This window comes from Peromyscus maniculatus, chromosome 8 (assembly GCF_049852395.1).
Source record: "Peromyscus maniculatus bairdii isolate BWxNUB_F1_BW_parent chromosome 8, HU_Pman_BW_mat_3.1, whole genome shotgun sequence".
Taxonomy (NCBI): domain Eukaryota; kingdom Metazoa; phylum Chordata; class Mammalia; order Rodentia; family Cricetidae; genus Peromyscus; species Peromyscus maniculatus.
Genome location: NC_134859.1, coordinates 20,955,256 through 20,973,072, shown reverse-complemented (window position 1 = coordinate 20,973,072; position 17,817 = coordinate 20,955,256). Strand labels below are relative to the sequence as shown.

General features: G+C 41.8%; 1 protein-coding gene across 9 annotated transcripts in view; it reads left to right on the top strand.

Moving 5' to 3' along the window:
* Tenm2 (teneurin transmembrane protein 2) overlaps positions 1-17,817 on the top strand; it is a 1,247,217-nt gene that overhangs the window by 678,629 nt on the left and 550,771 nt on the right. The gene's annotated exons all lie outside the window — the stretch shown is intronic.

Genomic DNA, 17,817 nt, shown 5'->3' with positions numbered 1-17,817 from the left:
GAGATCCAGGAACATCTGTTGGCATTTCATTGGCCCATAGTTTGAAAGGACAACTTGAGAATATAAAGACATTTTCCCCTGTTCCTCCTGAGTTCAAACACAAAATGGAGCAGCTGAGAGTTGGTTTTTTAGATCACATTCCTTTCCATTCAGAGACTTCTGCTATTGGTGGATAAACTTCTGTCTTGAAACAGCACTGAACACATGCCACATGCTGTCACCATCTCTGCTACTAAATAGTCATGTCACTATGAACTCATTATTCCACTTCTTAGGTTTCTCTTTTTCCATCAGTAAACAAAAGAGTTTTAGTTAGATGCTGTTTACCACACTTCCCATTTCCTAGCACCATGCTTTTTCAGCACATCTGTAATAACACCTGTGATTTAGCTATATGTATCATACTTAAAGCAATATCTCCTTTAAATTAAGTGTTGCTAAAATGAAAATAAAGAGAAAATAGTTAGAGGGGAATGCCAGTATGGAGTAATAAGTGATTATAGATAGAAATTACAATAGTAGTGATAGATAGATAACATTAAAAGAGAGAAAGATGATAGGTAGATAGATAGATAGATAGATAGATAGATAGATAGATAGATAGATAGATAGATAGCTTTTGTATCTGTGGGCTCCACATAAAGGACCCAATCAACCAAAGACTGGATTTATTTTAAATTGTGTTAGTACTGAATTTGTATAGGACTTTTTCCTTGTCACTACAATGTACTAGAAGAACCATTTATTTAGAATCTGCATTGCATTAGGTAGTATAAATAATCCAGAAGTGATTTACAGTGAATAGAAGTGTATATAGGAAATATGCAAATGTGTCACCATTTCACATGGAGGAACTAAGTACACACACACACACACACACACACACACACACACGTGCACGCGCATGCACGTGCACACACATGCACACACACAAGAGTAGGTGTTGTTAAAGGCATGCTAACAACCACAGACTTTCTACTTCTGCTAATTGGAGGCTTTGGTGTCATTCTGTCACTGATGTCATTTGGTGGGTGACCAGTATCCTATATTTTGGAATACCCTTTTTTAAAAAAGTAACATGATTTCTATCTCCTGCACTGGAGATTTCCATTTTCTCAGACCATGAGTCAGTTTGCACATTTCTCCTCATTCTTTCAGTTGCTAAGTTAGTAGTAGCACCATTCCTTGGTCATCAGGAGCTGGAGAGGGTGGGGAGATGACTGAGTCAGTAAAGTGCCTGCTACAAGAGCAGGAGAACCATAGTTTGGATTTCCACCTGACAGATGAAAAAAAGAAAGAAAGAAAGAAAGAAAGAAAGAAAGAAAGAAAGAAAGAAAGAAAGAAAGGAAGGAAGGAAGGAAGGAAGGAAGGAAGGAAGGAAGGAAGGAAGGAAGGAAGGAAGGAAGGAAGGAAGGAAGGAAGGAAGAAAGAAAGAAAGAACTGGGTATGAGAGTGAACATCTGTAACCACAATGCCCAGGAGGATGGAGATAGGTAAATCACTGGGGTTCAGAGGCCAAGCAGCCTAGAATTGATGAGCTCTAGGTTCACTGAGAGATTTTGCCTCGAACAATAAGGTAAGAAGGGCTTAAGAGATAGCTCAGTGCTTAAAAGCACTTGTTGCTCTTACAGAAGACCTGGGTTTGGTTCCCAGCACCCACATGGCAGCTCTCGACTGTCTGCAGCTTCGCTTCCAGGAGATCTGACACCTTCTTCTGACTTCTGTGGGCACCAAGTATGCATGTTGTATGCACACATACATACATACAGGCAAAATAATCATAAAGATCAAATATAATAAAGAAATCTGAAAACAAAATTTGCAAAATAAGGTCGAGTGCTATGGATGAGCATGACTGATATCCACCTCCGGCACCTAGATGCACACACCCACTCAAACACATCCTAACACCACATATACACATACATACACACACCAAAAAAAAATATTCTTAGCATATTGGTTCATGAGTAGAAGACATGAGACCTAAGATAATAAGAACAATTCCTTTTGGTTCTTCTGTGTAAGTTTAAGGGAAAGAAATAGACAATGTGATATAGGCAAAAATGAAGCCTCAGTCCAGCTATCCTGTGTCTTCTACCACCATTTTACTCAGTTAAAATTAGCTTAAAAGGAATAATAAGTGAATAGAGAGGAATATACAGTGACTTCCCATGTCTCCTATCTTGTTTTCTGGCCTGCTCTCCCTCCTCAGACTCTAATGAACACTGTTACTTACTTTATGGTGTTTTAAGAAGAGCATGGCGCTGTAGGCCAGCAGAATATGGTTCCAACACCAGTTGCCCTGGACACCAGGGGGAAGATGCAGTAGCTCTTTGTGCTTGGGAGATACGAGGTTTTCCAAGTGGATTTTCAAGGAATTGATGAACTGGGGAAGTCTCCCGTGTTGGGGAAAGAGAAACAGAGTCCTTGCTCTGGGGCCAATCCAATAGTTCTTAGGAGTACACCCTTTCTGAAAGTGGGAGACACATCAAAAACACTCCTGAGATCTGAAGCCGACTGTAAGCATCTCAGCTGTGCTTTTCAGAACTGTTTATGAGGCCAGGGTGCCTTGCTGACCCTATGTTTTGGCTGCAAACCACAGATCTCACTGCAGCCCTGCTTGTAACTCTCTCCACCTTTGGGCCCTCATTCCATCGCATGGAATACAACCCCTCACATGTATCTCCCTTCTGACAGCCGGACTTCACTCACCATATTGTAAACTTACGACAGACCCTAGGTTCCCTGCTCATAGCTTATTCTCTGGGTCTAGGAAAGCACTTGGTAAATTGTAGTAGGTCAATAAATATTGAAAAGTCAAATGAATTGGCCCAGAGCAATTGCCCCCATTCGCTCTAACTTAGTAAATTGCTTCCTAATTCTGGCTGTGCAGTCCTGTTACCTGGGGTTTTGTTGGTAACACAGTTTTCTGGATCATCACCCAGAGATAGTCTGATTCAGTGTATCATGGGTAAAGCTGAGGAATCTGTATTTTTAATTAACATCTCAGATGATTTGGACACAATCAGGACCTGGGCTCAGGAAGGAATATTAGTGGAGACGGGACCTCACTGTCTGCACCATTTAAACCACATTGCCTATGTTATGGGCTATTCATTAACAGGATATCCAAGATTTTCAACATACAGAGCTCAAGAGCTCATCCAGTTGGGAGATGTGCTTCTGGCAGAAACAACTGTGTTTATTCAGACCCAGTAAGCAGTGAAGTAGGAAAATGAGTATCTACTCAGGTGCTACCACCCCCCAAAAGAAAATGGATTGATTAGATTAACAAATAAAGTACTGAACTGCTGAGAAGCTGCCCAAACGGCCTTTGGGCTTTCTTCTTGAACAGCATCAATCCACTGTGGAATTATGGCAGATGGACAGTAGTGTTGCATGTGTTCATGCTGGGAATGAGGCCATTGCTAGTTCTTCTGATCCCCCAAAGGGCTGCCTGGTTGGCTTATGCAGTTCAAGTTGGCAGTGTGCACTGGAAATTGAGAGCCCAAGCTTTGGAGTCAGACAGCCCTGGGTCTGAAACACAGAATGGTCACTGATTAAAGTGTGACATGGAGCATCGTACATAGCCTTAGTTAGACTCACATGTTTCATCTGTAATTAGAGATGATATTATCTAACTCATGAGTTCATGAGGACTAATCAGAACAGAGTGACTGGTGTTTGGTGTATATGGTACTCAATAAATGAAAATATTATAGCCTTTGGGAAGCCTGACATAACAGTCCACTGCCCCCAAATTGCCCTTCCAAATCTCCAAAGTCTAGAAGGAAAAAAATGTCTACATTGGTCAAGAAGTTAAGCCAAGGTATTTGATTTGAAATTGGAAAAACAAAAAACAGAGAGCAGTAGAACTTGAAATGGAGTTTAAAAGTCTCTCATCCAAACTTCAATGACTCTTGGTTCATGCACAGCCAGGACTTCCATGGCTGATCTTCCCCCTGTCATGCTGGAAATGGAATACAGTGTTTTGTGCATACTGCATAGGTACTCCACAAATAAGCTGAATGCCCAGTATTTGGATTTTCAAGTCAGTGCTTCACTGTATAGTTTAAGGCTGGCCTTAAACTCTCTGTGTATCCCAGGATGGCTTGGAACTCATAATCCCCTCAAGTGCTGGGATTATAAGTAGGTACCACTATGTCTATCTGATGGCTGCTTTTTAATAAAGTTACATATTTTCCCTGAAAATTGGACTGGGTGTCTCCTAAAAGATTGGACTTGATTCCATTTTGGCTTAGTTCTAAAAACGACTCCCCTAAGGAATAGTTCCTGGAGGGCTGAGGAACTGTCATTTGCCAGCACTTGGTGTTCCTTCCTAGAAGAACTGTATATGAAAATATAATGTTGATTAAGGCAAAGATTATTAAACATGGATGGGGTAACAGGATAGGTGGTGGTTAAAACACTGAATCTCAGATGATTCTTTCTAGCAGTAGAAAGGCAGACGGATAATAATGCCAAGGACAACATCTACTTAAAGAGCTTTGCCCAGTGTGGCATCCATAGTGTAGTGTTCTGCCATCACCGTGTAGGAAGTGTAGTCAATTGTGGGACTGTTCCTTAGAGAGTGTGACTGACGGTCCCCGAAAGACTTAGCTAGAGGTTGGAATTCCACAAACCCAGCACGATCAGCCCTATTAACTATTTAAAAGAATAATGCTAAATCATGGGAAAAATAAATCATGGAAGCAGAACACGTTAATTGATGGGAAGTACTTTTTGGCAATTTCATCTATCAAAACTTGTAAGAAATGTATCATAAACCTTGAGTGAAGATTACAGTGTTTCCAGACATATGGAAAACTCAGCCTCCACACCACTCTCCCTAAATTCCTCTGTTTCTGGCCCCTCCTCTGCACTTACTAGTGTGGTTTCTAATCCCAACCAAGTGTTGGAACACTACCTGGGCATCCACTTTTGTGGCAGGAAAGAAGCAGAATAGCAGTCCTCTGCTGAAGCCAAATACTGAAATCACCAAATCAAGCACTGTTTTTAAAAATATTTTTAAATCAAAATATTACTATATCATTTCCTCCTTCTCTTTTCTTCCTCTAACCCTTCTCATGTATTCCCTTCCTCTCTCTAAAATTCATGGCCTCTGTTTCTTTCATTGTTGTTAGATATGAATGTATATATGAATACATATATGTATATATACATGTGCATATATATACATATATATATACTCCTAGATACATAAATACAGTCCACTCAGTACATATATTACTTGTATGTATCTCACAGATGACCACTTGATATTGGATAACTGAATGGGGACTCTGCCCTAGGGAACACCATTTTTCCCTCTCTTGGCATGCCTTAGTTTCCTATAGTTTTTGTCTAAGGTTTGATCCCTATGAGATTTCCCCCATTCCATGTTAGCACGTCTGTTAGTGTTTCTTGTTTGAGTCTTGTTCAAGCAGCCATGCTGATAAGAATGGCACTTCATGGGGGTGGCACCTCTGGCATTCCAATGAGATGAAATCTCACAGCAAACTTCCTGTTCCTCTAGTTCTTGCAGTCTTTCCTCTTCCTTTATAATCACTGAAGCTTAGGTGTAGGACTTATGTTATCAATGTATCAATTGGGACTGGGCACCACACAATGACTTGTTTTCTGCATTTTGGTCTATTGCAGTTTTCTGTCATGCTCTCCATCTGTTGAAAGAAGAAATGTATGTGATGAGGGGTGAGACCTATACTTATCTAAGAGTATGTGTATAAATATTGAAAATGTAGCTAAGATTTATGCCGGTTTAGTGGATCCAGATCCATGACTTCATTAGCCTTGGGTAGCCTGCTAGGTTTCCAGTACCACACCAGACTTCTGTCTAGATGAGTCCATTGGGAGAACTGTTGGTTGGTTACTCCCATGGCATGTGTGACACTCTTGCACTCTTAGGATTATTATGCCATGGTGCTCATTGTTTTAGTCTATAGACATCACGTGGGTAAGCACTGGTTGCTTCCCTCCCTTGGAAGCTTTCATGGCACTTTCCATACCATGAAGCTAGTCCCCAGAGAGGGTGTTTTGGGGGGGGGGTCAGATCCAGCTGAGATCTTCTGGGTCCTGTGTCCAAAGTCCAGGATGTCTTTGGCAATAGGGATTTACCTTTAATCTCTGGATGGCAACTAAGGGCAATACCCATAGTCTCTACTGTTTGGGGAGTCTCTTAGACAACTCTGCCCAAAAGGGGGATTTTCATGTCTGATGTTGACGTTTTTGTTAGATGGTCTATGGCTTTTGGTGGGAGCATTGTCAGTCCAGATGGAAAAAGGTTTGTTTAAACTATGTATGTAAATGTATACACAGACTTGTGTATGTGTGTGTGTGTGTGTGTGTGTGTGTGTGTGTGTGTGTGTGTGTGATTTTAAATAGATTATAATATGATTTCTTATGATGTTTTTGGACATGCATCCCCCTTTATTGTATATTTATCTCCCTCCTCTTTTTCTAATTAAAACCACTACCAGCTTTTCTCGTTTCCTTCTTCAAATCACTTGTGCCCTCCATTCCTCTTCTCTGTTGTTTCTCTACCTATCCCCATGGTCTCTGTTCACTTTCTTGGTTTCTGCAGTCACTCCAGGTTATATAGTCACATAGAAAGATGTGGAGCTGGGGACTGCAGATGAGACAGACTATGTGCGATTTGTCTTTCTGGGTCTGGGTTGCCTCACTCTCTATGATCTTTCCTGATTCCATTCATTGGCCTATAAATTTCATGCTTTCATTTCTCTTTTTGCACTGGAGTATTCCGTAATGTATTAGGTATCACATTTTCATCATCTGTTGTCAGCTGAAGGACATTGAGATTATTTCCATCTCCTAGCTGTGGTCAGTGGCTCAGCAATGAACATGGTTGAGCAAGTGTTTACTGAGGAGAGGTACAGCTCCAGCATTTGGGACATTTGAGGGTTCTCCATGCTGATATTCCAGAGTAGCTGGACCAGTTTGCAAGTTCAACAGTGAGTGGGGGTCCTCTTTCTCCCAAACCTCCTCCAACTCGTTATTTTGTTGATCTTTGCCGTTCTGACTGGCATTTCCTAGTTGCTATAGAAGTTGGAAATTTTGCGATATTTCATAACCATTTGTATTTCTTTTTAGAACTCATATGTTCAGAGCCCAGGTCCATTTTTTTGAGTGGATGGTTTGCCTTTTTGACTCTAAGTTCTTTGTACATTCTGGCTATTAATCCTCTGTCAGACATGTAGCTGGCAAATATTCCCTCCCAGTCTGTGGCTCCCCCTTCAATTGATTGGTTGTTTCTTTAGCTGTGCTGAAGCATTTTCTTTTTATGAGGTCCCATGAGTCAGTTGTTGGCCTCAATTCCTGGCCAAATACACCAAGGACTCTTTCCAATAAACACTGGTCTCATGGATTGACATGACTATGGCCTGGAATTTAGGCTCTCAAAAAGTCCTTGTGTTCCCAGCTCCCCACTCCCTCTCTTTCTGCTGGACTCCATATTCTCCTCTTTTGTCAGCTTTGTTTCAGTTTCACAGAGAGCAAGAGACAATGCGTTTGTTTGTTTGTTTTGCTGCATCCTATTCTATTTTACATGGCTTCTAGTTCTTTCTATTTTGATGCAAATAATACAATATCCTTCCTTTTGGGACCACACAGATATGTGCTTTGAGCCCACATTAACCCAAAATTCAAAACCAATTGTCGAAAGAGATGCAAATGCTAACTACCCTGATTTGATCCTGACACATTACATACATGTGCACAGTCATCACCTTGAATGCATAAAGACACCAATTAAAGCTGTGATCATAATAAAGCTCCTCAGGTGGTTCTCAGGCATAGCCAGTGTCCCGAGCTGCCATTCAAGGTGGAAGAGAATCCCTTTTCCCAGAACTGGAGGTGATTCAGCTGTATTTTCAGTGCCTGCTTTTGACAAATTAGTTGCAAATTACGCTCCTGACTGCTTTTACATAACAATTAACGAAGACTTGTTTTCATGGGAGATGCCTTCATGATGAGCCTATTCACTCTGTCATAGCTTTGCTTTGCTTCCTTGCTGTGTTGTCTTTTAAATGAGCTTAGTGGATGAAGTCTTATTGGTGCAGAAGGCCTGCTAATCATTTCTTTCCCTTCTCAGACTTTTGAGAATTGAGCCCCAGCTCTTAATCTCTGGGTGTGCATGAATAGTTCTCATTAGTCGTGGTAAGTGCATTAAGTGAGACTAACTATAGCCACTCTCTGAAACCGGACCGTGTAATCACATTGTCCATCAGAAGGGATTTTTAATGTTTACATGCAGGGGAGAAGAAATAAAAGGGATTGTCCCAAGTACATGAAGAGCCTGTTCTCTTACACAGCACTCAATACAAGCAACAACAAACAGCCACCAAACGTACCTTTGTAGGCATTTCAGGCACACCGTGATTCAGAGTGTCTTCTGTACAATCTTTGTCTGTACTTCCTTCTGATATAGTCATTTCCCATTGGGCTAATGGCATCTCTAAAGCCTTGTTGCATTTTCAGGGGCTCTCAGACCCCCTCTTTAACTACCCTTGTTCACAGAACAGAAGTATGATAGGTGTATACCATAGGTACTGTACAGGATTTGCAGGTGCAGCACCTGTGTCTGTAGGTGACGTTAAGTAATTTAGGGTGGCATAAGCCTACAGAAATTCCAAAAATAAACACTTAAATAATCCTTGCAAGTCATAGAATCTCCCCAACACAGCCAGGGAAGCACAAATGCACCTATAGGAGAGATGGATGTGCTGAGGTATGGCTCCACAAACCCCTTCTATAAATGCACCTCAAAATTTGTATTTCATACTATTTTCCATGTCGTGAAATGTTCTTTTGAAGTTTTTCAATCATTAAAATATGTAAAAATCACCATGTTGAACTCCTGTCTGTAGAAGCACGATTGTTGGACCAGTGTGCTGACTCCCCCTAAGAAGGAGCTCTCCGTTCCCTGCCAGATTTTTCACAATGACTTTAAAACTGAAGAGGATTTAGCTGAATTGAGGGAGAGGTTTCCAATTCTTCTTTGTAGCAGGCAGGGATGTTTAGCTAGAATGTAATCACATTGCGCTGTATACTCCTTACATTAAACAACAGCAACAAAAACTGAATTGTTGACTTGTGGCTGAATGTGTTTTCCATGCCTAAGAGTAATGTAAAACAAAAGGGTGTTTTTTAGCAAATCTTGAATGAATAAAAGATCTAGTGACACTTGAACAGCAAAATTCTTAAAGTGACTATTCCCCTGCCTGGTATTTGGGACATCGATGTCTCAAGGAGATTCTCTGTTTTCTTCCTGGAAAGTCTGTTCTGTAAGTTTGAAAACAAAATCAGCTCATGCTGTTTCGCCACAACTCACGATGTTGATGAAAAGAAATTACAAAGAGCCCCAGCTTGATGCACTAATTCCCCAGCCTCCCACTCAAATCCCAGCCAAAGTGTGGAAACTCAAATCAGAGAAGGCTGCAACTTGGATCTTGAAATGCCAAGCTGTAGTAAGATCTTCCCTCCCTTAGCCATCAGCGCCTGGCACTTAGCTCCCGCCGTGCCCCCACCCCGCTCCTGCCACCTTTCCCTTTCTGATAGTTCCTTCTTTCGCATATATTAAGAGTGCAGAGAACTGGCTTTCCTCACAACATTGCAGTGCATGCATGCAATGTGCTATGGTCTCATTCACCCATTAGTCGTTCCCATCCCTCTTTTCCCCTCTCTTCCTTTCTGTCTTCCTTCCTCTCAACCTCCTTGTTATTTTTATATTGTTTTATTTCCACCTGATTTCAACAGATGATAGAAAACATGGGCTCCTTCTCTTTGTGGCACTGGCTTAGTTTGCTTACCCTCATGAACTCCAGCTCCATCTAGTTTCCTGCGAAAGATGTAATTTTGTTTTTTTCTTTATACCTGACTAGTACTCCACTGTATGTATGCATGTCCGTTTTCATTTGTCCATTCAGCCCAAGCTGGCTACCGAGGCTGAATCCACAGCTTGGCTACCATGAGCAGTGTGGGAATAAACATGGCTGTGCAGGGACCTCTAGAGCAAACTGCTTTTGATTCTTAGGAATATCCAGCCGGAAGTTTGATCACACCTCTTCTTGGGATAGTTACATTTTCTTTCTGTAGGATCAAGAGCTGTCATATTGGTTTTTATCTAAAATAGACATCCTCCCTGTCTTTGTGAGAAAGAACATGGTAAATACTTTTTTTAGGTCAGAAATGAGAAAAGAGCCAGTAAAATAATTAATTGAGATGTATTCTTTCAAAAGGGACAGGACTTAAAAAAAAGACACGAAAGTGATCTGTCACCCCATTGATCATCAGGGTCCATTCATTTGACCAAGCTGGCTGGCTAGGCAGGTGTCCACTTCCTCCCTCACCATCCCATGTACATCCCTCCCAAGCTATATGTTCATGCTCAGGCAAAGAAAACAATCTTCTCCAAATAGAAGATGACTAGTCTGTTGTGGAGTGTTACTTTAACTAGGCAATGATGTGGTACCTTTGTTTATGCTGCAGAATATTCCTTGAACTATGTAAAGGTGTGCTACATTTGTTTGTGCTCCATTCGCTAACAATGTAAGGTTGTGCATTTAATTATGTAAAGGTGTGTTGCATCTGTTTCACCTTGCCTGCCTAAGGCACCTGATTGGTCTAATACAAAGCTGAACAGCCAATAGCTAGGCAGGAGAGGAATAGGTGGGGCTATTGGGCAGAGATAATAAATAGGAGAAAAAGAAGACTGAGAAAAGGAGAAAGAAGAGAAGGAGAAGGACAGAAGCCAGGCATCTGCCAGCAAGACAAGAGAAGCACTGAAAGTAAGATATATGGAAGGAAAGAAAAGTAAAAAGGCCCGGGGCAAAAGGTAGATAAAGAGAAATGGGATAATTTAGGTTAAAGAGAAAAAGCTAGCCAGAAACGAGCCTAAACTAGGCTGAGCATTCATAACTAACAAGAAGTCTCAGTGTCATAATTTTGGAGCTGGTTGGTGGCCCGAAAGAAAAAGTCTGGTAGGAGGACTCGTCTATTTGGCAAGGACCCATCTTGAGCAAGAGTACATGAGGAGCTGTGCCTCCTGCTAGAACCACCAAACGAGCTCTCAAAAGGGGCGGGGCTCCATCTCCTGGGTTAAAATGGCCGTTACAAAAAAAGATTTCCTACAAATGATTCTGTTGGTACTAAGGCTGCACATAGGATAGGCACCCTGTGTCTAAGTTTTGTTTTCTACCATTTCAGTTACTGCCTTCCTACTATGATCCCAAAGCATTAGATGGAAAGGGGTCGAAATAAACACTGAATGGGTTTTAAACCTTATGTCTTTCTGAACACAGTAATGGAATCTTCATCTACCTGTATATTCTGCTTGGGAAGAATAACCTCCACTTGTCCAAGGGATCCACTCTGTGTACACTACAGGCCTGCAAGTGACTAAGTAGCGTGGGTTCTTAGACTTGCCTGGAGTATGTAAGGACATTCTGTCCTCCCTCTCCTCGGTGTCCTTCAACACTGGCACTGCTGATTCTTGGTGACGGCAGGTGACTTGTACATTGTAGAATATTTGGCAGCATTTCTACCCTCAACCAATAACACCACCGCCATCCCCAATGATGACAGCCAAAATGGCATTATCGTTTCCAGGTGTGCTCCAAGGATAAAATCACCCTTGGCCTGGGAGCAACTGCTCAGATTGAGAAGACTGTCCAATTTCTCCCCCGCCCCTCCTGTGTTAGTGCTCAGTGTGGATGTCTCTTCCAAACAGAAACTCTCCTAGTGTCTGTTCTTATCAATGGCTCATCCAGTTTGAACCTTTTGCTCTGGGTTTCACTTTCCCATTGTGTCTTCTTAAAACTAACAACATGCACACACGGCATGTTTATCAGCCCTGTGTCTGTTCGCTAGACAGTAAACTCCTTGAACACATACTGGCTTGTCCTTTCCTGTATTTTCAGCACTTACCACAGAATGGGGACAATGCAGTATGTTAATAGATTTTAAGCACTCAACTAAACCATTTTCATAGTCCTCTCTAGCTATGTGTCTATCATTGGCTACTATCCTTGAGTACCTTAACAAAGCACTATCCCTTAATGAGTAGATTTTGCTTTTATTCAGGGGTTCAATACTTCCCTATGCTCTTGACAACAAATTAAAACTATCCTCATATATCAAGGAGAGCAGTGTCTCATTCTCCCTGCCTTCATTGCACAAGTCTATCTCCTGTCCAGATCTGATTAACCCTTCCAGGTTAACCTGTGTGCAGTAACTTAAGCTATATGAAAAGGCCTATTCTCTTTAATATTTTATATCTCAATACCCCCACTGTTGCTTTGAACTTGGGACTTGCCCCTTGAGTCAAGGTGTGTTGTTGTTTTTGTATGCCCATGGCCACTAATCTCCTTTGCATCTCTCTCTCTCTCTCTCTCTCTCTCTCTCTCTCTCTCTCTCTCTCTCTCTCTCTCTCTGTGTGTGTGTGTGTGTGTGTGTGTGTGTGTGTGTGTGTAGTGTGTATCATATCATTGCCTCACATGTCCAGTCTCCCATCATCTGTACTTTCCTGCTCACACTGACTTGACATTCCTCACACAGAATCAGGATATTTCTCCATCAGGCTCTAGCAACTCGTATTTCTGCTCTAGTATAGTCTTATCCACAGCCTTCTAGAAATCATCTCTTAGTTCCCAAGTCAGATTGCATGTCTCTGCCTGCCCAGGCCCCTGACAATCTCAGTGGCTTTGTGCTCCACATGTCATCCAACAAGTGTTTGCTTACTTGTTGTCCCCAATTGCTTGACAAGACAGTGAGAGAAACAGAAGAGATGTTCTAGAATTTTATTATGTGTGCGTGCGTGCGTGCGTGCGTGCGTGCATGCGTGTTTGTGTGTGTGTGTGTGTGTGTGTGTGTGTGTGTGTGTGTGTGTGTTTACTATGCATGTGCACACAAGCATGCTCTCAGATGAATGCCAGTCAAGGTGTGCTTGCAGAAATTGGAGGACAAGCTTGGGTGTCAGTTCTCACCATCTTCCTTGTTGACAACAGGCTCTTGCTCATCCATTGCTGAGTGTGCCAGCAGAGCTGGCCTATGAGCTTCTGGGGATGCTCCTGTTCCCAGATCCCACCTTGGATCCACAGGAATGTGCTAGGACTACAGATTATCTACCACTGAGTTTGCCTTTTTGATTTTCTCATGGCTCCTGGGGTTCTGAGTTGTTCGTTTGAGTTTTCAGACTTGTATAGCAATTCTTTGACCCACTGAACTATCTCACCAGCCCCAGAAATATTTTTAAACAAATTAATAAATTACCTTTTTTAAAAGTGTAACTCTTCCGAGTTGAAAGTGAATCCTATACTTGGCTAGCTATGGAAATGGTGGACATGGGCCACAGTCACATTTTGGGTTGTGATTAATGAAAACAAATGCCTGTGGTTATGAAAAGATGGCCCGACGTCCTTGAGATGCTTCAGAACAGTGATGGAAAATATGTCGTCATTGGAAATCAAAGCTTCCAGGGATTATAGTGACTCAAACCCAGGAATTCTGTGCTAAGTAGAATTTTAGAGTCTCCTCTGAACTCAGTACAAAGGTAGAACAGACCTCCTTCCCCTTGGTTCTGCTTTCTGGATTTTTAGTTCACCCAGCAGCTGAAGTTATTAAATGACAATAACCTGAAGAGAAGCGATCCATGGGTTTAAAAGCATGCACTGTCCTAAGTAGCATGGTGGCATCTCGGGCCATTCTCTCTCTCCCGCCTTTGTCCATGGTATCTACACAGGCAACTCACCTGTTGTTAGTCACTTGGCAGCAGTGGCAGTGCCCAGGTGCCATGCTGTCACATGCTTGCTCCTAAGGTTAGCGTAATCTGCAGGCTCACACCTCTGTTGGCGGTCTTGAAATTTATCCCCTCCCCAAGGTAAAAGGTAGATCATTGCAGTGTGATCCACCAGCAGAGTGTACTGTGAATATCTAGCAGGGTGCTCAGTTGTTTGATGTCTGCAATAAAGGAGCAAGTTAAAAATAAAGGGGGAATCCTAGTAGTCTGCCTATTTTACTTTATTTTGGCATCCAAGAATCATGTCTTGGAAACACACACTCGATCTAGCTGCCTTCATAGATGATGCAGCTAGGGTTTGCAGCATAAATATGCTGAGCAGGTCTCTCTGCTAGCAAAGATAGAACCAGAACAATGCCCTGCTGATTGTCTTTCTAAGAATTCTGAACCCTGCTGAGTTCATGGGGCAACATTCTTGTGCATGGCTTGCAGCTTAAACGGCTTCTGAATCCAGCATCCTTCAGCCAGTGGATGAGAAAGCAGACAAGCAACTAAAGGAACAGTGTAGTGATGATTTGTTTGCAGTTGCCTGAGCTAGGCTTTTGCTGAACATATTGCTATTCAGCATCACCCCAACCACTCCAACAAGGCTATATGGTAGAAATTATCATTGTCTCAAATATACAAGTATGAAAACCTAAGGCTTATAAGATTAACTAGCTTGTGTGGAAAAAAATCACATAGCCAGAAATAGAGTGAGGTAGGCTTTGGCTCTGCCCAGCTCTGAACACACTGCTTGAAAGTGCAAGAATGTCTCGAAGGTTAGGAGACAATTTTACACAGTGCTTTTGAGGATGTCTCGAGTTCTTCACAAACACGGTTAAGTGTAGAAACAGAACCAGATTCCCGATGACACTTTGTTTCTCTGAGCAGATAGCACAGAAAGTAGAGAGCACTTAGCTGAGAACATTTACAAAATTCCATCACTCCCTTGATGGAAAAATCAGATGACACAGAAAGCACTTTCATAAAGTACTTTCTTAAGATAGTTTAAAAATTGGAGTGTAAAGATAGAGGTCATGTGTGATGTATATTAAGATAGAAGCTGTAAGAGCTGTAATTCTCCGGGTACTTGTTATGTGTTAGGAAAGAGACCAGGCGGTTTAGAAGCACAGTCAGCTGAGCAGCCCCCAACACTTCGGGACGCCTTCCATGTTTAAGATGTGCCCTGCACAGCTCCACATGGTACCATCCAGATAAATGATGACAAGCACAGTGGCTCTGAGTGTGGGAAAGTGCAACAGCCCTACACACAAGATCGTCACTAGTAGCCCACTCACTGAGAACTTGGTGATTTGGTTCAAACTTGATGTAGCTAAGAAAGCGCAGAGCTGGGTTGTCACCCAGAGCTTCCCCCTGTAGAGTCTTTCTTTGTTCTTTGCTGCTCTTGGCCCACTCTGCCCCAGTAAGTATCAAGCTGATTAAGCCTGTGTCACCACATGAGCCTGGTTTATATGAAACCAGTCTTCATAGGCAGCCCAAAGCCAGGCGTCAATGATTTGGTACTATTAGCACTCTGATGGTGACTATCACAGTCCAGTCCATCTTGAGGGGATATATTTTAAATACAAAATAAACACAGCCCATCTGAGTGCACATTGATTCTCTGTTCAGTACCTTTATCCATCCTGTTGATCCAACATACACTGGAAAAATAAAATCACTGTTGAGAAACGGTACTTGGTTCAGCCTGACTACACTGAGTTGTCTCTAGCTTAGAGGGGAAAAAATACCAAGTTTTTCGGGGGAAGTCCAGGAAGAACAGTGTATGAATTAATTTTAGTTTCAAAAGAACAGCAGGAATTATTCAGGTAAAAAAATACTTATGTTAATATGATGCAACCGGCACATATTATCAGTGTGACCAGTGGTGCTTTCCAAACAACAGCTGCTAGGAAAATGTACACAAGAAATGTGGCAGACCTGAGCAAGATGTAATTTCTGTTTCTAGTCACTGTGTGTGTTTTTCCTGATCATTACATCTCTCCATTCACCCTCCCCACCAGGATGTAGGGTTTTGCTTAAGTTGCAAAGTCATAGTTAAATGAGGCGCCTGGCTCTTGCTTGGCTGAGTCTGTATGAGCACAAAGCTATGAATATTCTGAACTGGTTTGAAAGGTAGTGCTGTGACCACTGGCCACTGTTAACATGTTTCATCTATTAGGTTCAAGTTATTCTGCATGGCATTAGCACAGGGGAGCAACTACTTATTCTTGCATTATGTGCTGCCATGTTCCAATGACAAGGAGTGAAAATAATATAGCTCTGGCATGAAGAATGTGAACCCATTGGCTCTGCTCCCCATGATTGTATGTGAGGCTCTGGGCAAGCAAGCTGAGCTCTGGTTCTTATGTGCTAGTGTTAGAAATAAAAATGACAATGTAAAGCTCACAGATAGCTCTGAAGTTTCCCTAGGTTGATAATGTACATAAAATGTTTGGTAAGTCTTTGGTTCTTAGTGGACACTAAATTATGGCTATTATTATCATCATCATCATCATCATATTGCATTATTTTCTGCTGTGCCATGGGCAAGGGTCTGCCCATATAAATTTTCTTATTTTAATGCTAGCTGGTAATTTTTCAAGTGACCTTTGTTTGTGACAACTTATGCATATGTTATAATATACTTAAAGAGTGAAAGGTAAACTTGTTTCTTTGAATGTTAATTCATATCATTTCTTCCCAGAGACTGTTGGTTTTGGCGAGTATCTGTGTAGCCTGCTTTAATTACCTCATTAGGCTCATTCAATTTGAGGAATTTTCACACCACTTTGAAGATGGCAACAGTTACAGAAAACTGTAAGGTGTGTTCCCTGTCTTCAAAATGAGCTGGGAAGGGACCCCATTTTGTTTGTTTACTGCAGAAAAGGAATAGCCCTGAAATACCAAAGAAAGTCGAGTCTGGCTTATGCTTTCCCTCTTGGCCACAGTAAATGCCCCTGATAAGATAATCTGTCCTCATCCATCATAACAAGGAGGAAGATGAAGTGGATAGTGGATCCCAATATTATTTGGAACTGATAACGACAGGGTAGGGTATTTCACAGTCAAAGCCAACTTACTGAGCCCATCCATCCATTCAGTTATAGGGAGGAAGTCGCACCTGAGCTATGTGTGAATAACCAAATCCCAGGCAGAACCCTTGGGATTTAATACCATGTCATTCTGTAAAGCTCTGCCACCACCCACCCCTGTCTGCTCTATTATCCATCTCTCTTGTCCATCTCTGGTTTGACAAGGTATTTGTTTCTGCATTGATGTCTTGGTTTGAGCGCTCCCTCTGTCTACAGGACTTGTCACTTGATGAATTTCCTATCAATGAGAACGGGCTGCTTTCTCCACAGTATGAATCTATTGGGTAGTAAAAGCCTTCGAGGAACTTCTGCATTCATTTTCTTTCAAACTCATTGCTTGCAGGCATCTGGCTCTCATTCTTTCTCTCTTATGCCTCAGTTCTTGTTTCTGTATTCTCTCTTCCAGAATACCTTATGTGTGGACGTGCATACCTCAGTCAGACAGACCTGTTAGCCTTCTAATTACCATGCATATACCACAAAGGTTTGACTACATTTTGTAGTAGAAATTTAGTAGTAGTAAGAAATTTACTGTCCAAAGCTCTGTGTAATGTTTGCTGAAAGACACATTCGGTACCTGGTTTACGGCAGAAATGCTACTTTAGAATTAAGCAGAAAGGAAGCTGTATGTGATCTTTCCTTTTCAACAAGGATGGATCCACACCTTGTATATTTGGCATAAAGGCAGAATTGTTTTTCAGAAGAGAATAATGGACCCCCAACAAGCAACCCACGGAATTAACACTAGTCAAGTCAGTCTCTTTGAAATACTCATTCAGAATGAAATGTCATCAACTTCTTTAGTGATAGAGCATATTGCTTTTTAGTTGTATACATGTATATTCTTAGTTTTTAAAGAAAATGTAGTTACATCCCTCTCCCTACTTCCTGTCCTCCCTAAAACCT